The sequence below is a fragment of the Meriones unguiculatus genome, chromosome 14 (assembly GCF_030254825.1).
Source record: "Meriones unguiculatus strain TT.TT164.6M chromosome 14, Bangor_MerUng_6.1, whole genome shotgun sequence".
In the NCBI taxonomy this organism is placed as follows: Eukaryota; Metazoa; Chordata; class Mammalia; order Rodentia; family Muridae; genus Meriones; species Meriones unguiculatus.
The window spans coordinates 63352687-63355645 of record NC_083361.1 but is presented as its reverse complement, the minus strand read 5'-3'; the positions used below and the strand labels follow the sequence as shown (position 1 = coordinate 63355645).

The 2959-nt window shown below is 39.8% G+C and overlaps 1 pseudogene; it reads right to left on the bottom strand.

The window, feature by feature from the left end:
• Positions 1-1661: 1661 nt before the first annotated feature.
• On the bottom strand, positions 1662-1809 carry LOC132647045 (NADH dehydrogenase [ubiquinone] 1 beta subcomplex subunit 1-like; annotated as a pseudogene).
• Positions 1810-2959: the final 1150 nt, after the last annotated feature.

Below are 2959 nucleotides of genomic sequence, written 5' to 3'. Positions count from 1 at the left end.
ATAATTTCTTTGGTGGTTTGCCTCTTTCCTCTTTTTTTTTTTTTTTTTGCCTTGTTTTCATTAAGCATACCAGTTTGATCACAGCCTTTCCCAGCTTCCCAACACCATTGCCTTACAAAGGTTTTAGGAAAATGTTTTAGTTGACCCCATGTACTTTTTATTTTGTAGCTTTTTACCATTAAACATATACTTTAAATTTTTAAGTATTTTATCCAAGTTGTTTTGTTTTTCAAGACAGGGTTTCTCTGTGTATTTTTGATGGTCCTGGAACTTGCTCTGTAGACCAGGCTGGCTTCAGACTCAGAGATCTACCTGACTCTGCCTCCTGAGTGCTGGGATTAAAGGTGTGCACCACCACTGCCTGGCGGTTTTTTTCTTCTTTTACTTTTAACTACATTAGTTTATTTTAGGGGGTGGGGAACCAGCTCCAAGGAACCTTTTTTTATACCTCATAGTCTTACCAGCCCTGAGAAGTGTTTGTGTGTGTGTGTGTGTATCCTTAAATGTGTGTGCATATGGTAGCCAGAGGTCAGATATCTTCCTTAATTGCTTCTTCACCTTAATCTTTTGAGACAGGGTCTGCCACTGAACTTGGATCTCATGAACTTGCTAGACTGGCTGACTAGAAAGCCCTCATACAGGTGGCCACTCTCAGATTTGGGGAGGGGAGGATGAGACAGGATCTCTCTACATAGCTCCGGCTATCCTAGAACTCACTATGCAGATCAGTCTGGCCTTAAACTCACAGTGATGTTCCTGCTTCTGCCTCCCAAATGCTCAGATTAAAGGCATGTGCCACCATGCCCAGCACATTCCCAACTTCTATATGGTTACTAGGGATTTTAAATCATGTCTTTATGTGTGTGCAGCGAATGCTTACCAACTGGGCCATCTCCCCAGGCCTTTGAGCACCATCTTTTACTCTTTTGCTGGGACTCCTGTCACTGAGCACTAACTAGAAGTGTGGGCAATAGCTTGAGTGACTCATCTTAAAGGAAGAGTAGTGGCTGTGTATATTATCCCTTCGGCAAAGGCTCCATGAATGGCTAATATGTAAATGAGAAAAAAAAATCTGTCTTTTAAACCCACACACACAAGAAAACACAATTATCCTAAATTGGAATTTAATTGTCACCATCTCTGTCTAGTTTCTTAAGCATGGCTGAACCCCCAGGTTGTGTTTTAATGAGACAAGTATTTATCTACTTGAGCCCCAGATCCCTTCAATGGTGCACATGTCTTTCTAGACCATGGCAGGGCCACTCATAATGCATTCAAATGGTCATAAGGTCTTCACAGCGTTTGCAAGACAGTTCACCCCTCTCTTTTGCTTCTTCCCTTGTAGGCTGATGCAATGGGCAAGGGCACTTTTGAAGCCTAGCTAAGGTATAGATGAGCTGGGGATGCAAAGGCACAGAGGATGAGTATGCTGTGGTCAGGGAAGAGTTGGTCCATGGCTGATGGGACACTGAAGTCTATGGAATTTGTGAATGTCATAAAAGTTTAAAAAGAATACAAACAAACACAAAATTAAGTAAAAAAAATGAATATTTTCTTAAAATAAAGACAAGTCACACTTTAAGTTTTTATATCTAAATAATAAATGTTTTTATTGCTTTTACAACTTTTAAAATGTGATCATTCTGTGATTTAACCAGTCTTTACTTCCAAGTAACTTCATTGGACCTCAGTTCCCTTTGAAATAGCATGCTGTTATTCTGGAAGGTAGTCAGCTTTTCATCATCTCTCTTGTCTAGATAACATCCAAAGAGGAAGCCAGTGGTCACAAACCAGCTGAAGTAAGTTCATGATGACTGCAGCCTGGTGCCAAGCACAACCCCACAACCAAGGGCAGCGGCAGGGAGCTAGCTTATTTAAGTTTTTTTAGACAAATATTTTGATCATGTTTTCCCCTTTCCAAACTTTTTCCACATTCTCCCTACCTTCCTACTCACAAACCTTTATGTTTTTTCTATTTTTCAAAAACGAAATTAAAAAACAACAATCAAGACAAATAGACAACAAAGCAAAACAATAAGATAAAAAAATCCCCAACAAACAAAACAAAAAGTTCACCAAAAAACAAAAACAAATGAACAAAAGCCCCAATAAAATCAACAATAACAACAAAAAAACACAAAAACCAGAAACAGTAAACTCATTTGGGTTGGCCAACTACTCCTGGGCATGTCCTGGGGTATAGTTGATATACCCAGTAAGATTCCATTGGAGAAATTGCTAGTGGGTATTAATTGCAAGTAGTTTCTCTGTTAGGGGTTGGACCTCCTGTCTACTTTTTCCTCTCCACACTGGGCTCTGGGTAGCTTGAACCTGTGCAGGTCTTACATGTGTTGACAGTCTCTGAGTTCATATATGCATCATCCTTGTTGTGTCTGGAAGACACTGTCTCCCTAGAGTCATCCATCACCTCTCTCTTATAATCTTTCTGCCCCCTCTTTCCCATGGATCCCTGAGCCTTGAGGAATTATCATTGATAAAGACATCCCCTTTAAAACTAAGTACTCCAAAGTTTTTGACTCTCTGCACATTGTCCAGTTATGAGTTTCTATGTTAATTCTCATCTACTTCAAGAAGCTTCTCTGATGTGGACTGAACAAGACATTGATCTACGGGTACAGCAGTAGATCGTTGGAAATCATGTTATTATTATATTCCTTTAGCAGAATAGTAGTAGTTGATTTCCCCCTACACCCATGACCTATCTAGTCTCAGGTTCTTGGCCACTTCATCAATGCCAGTTCTGTCTTCCATCTCAAGGAGTAAGTCTTAAGTCTAATCAAAAGGTGGTTTCACAATAACTAGTGCACACACACTATATACTAACTATAAAGATCAGGTCTTGTCAGAGAAGCAGAACAAACAGGAAGATATATATATATATATATATGTCCATCTTCGGTGCCTGCCTGTCTGCATCCCCAAACACCAAAAATTACTG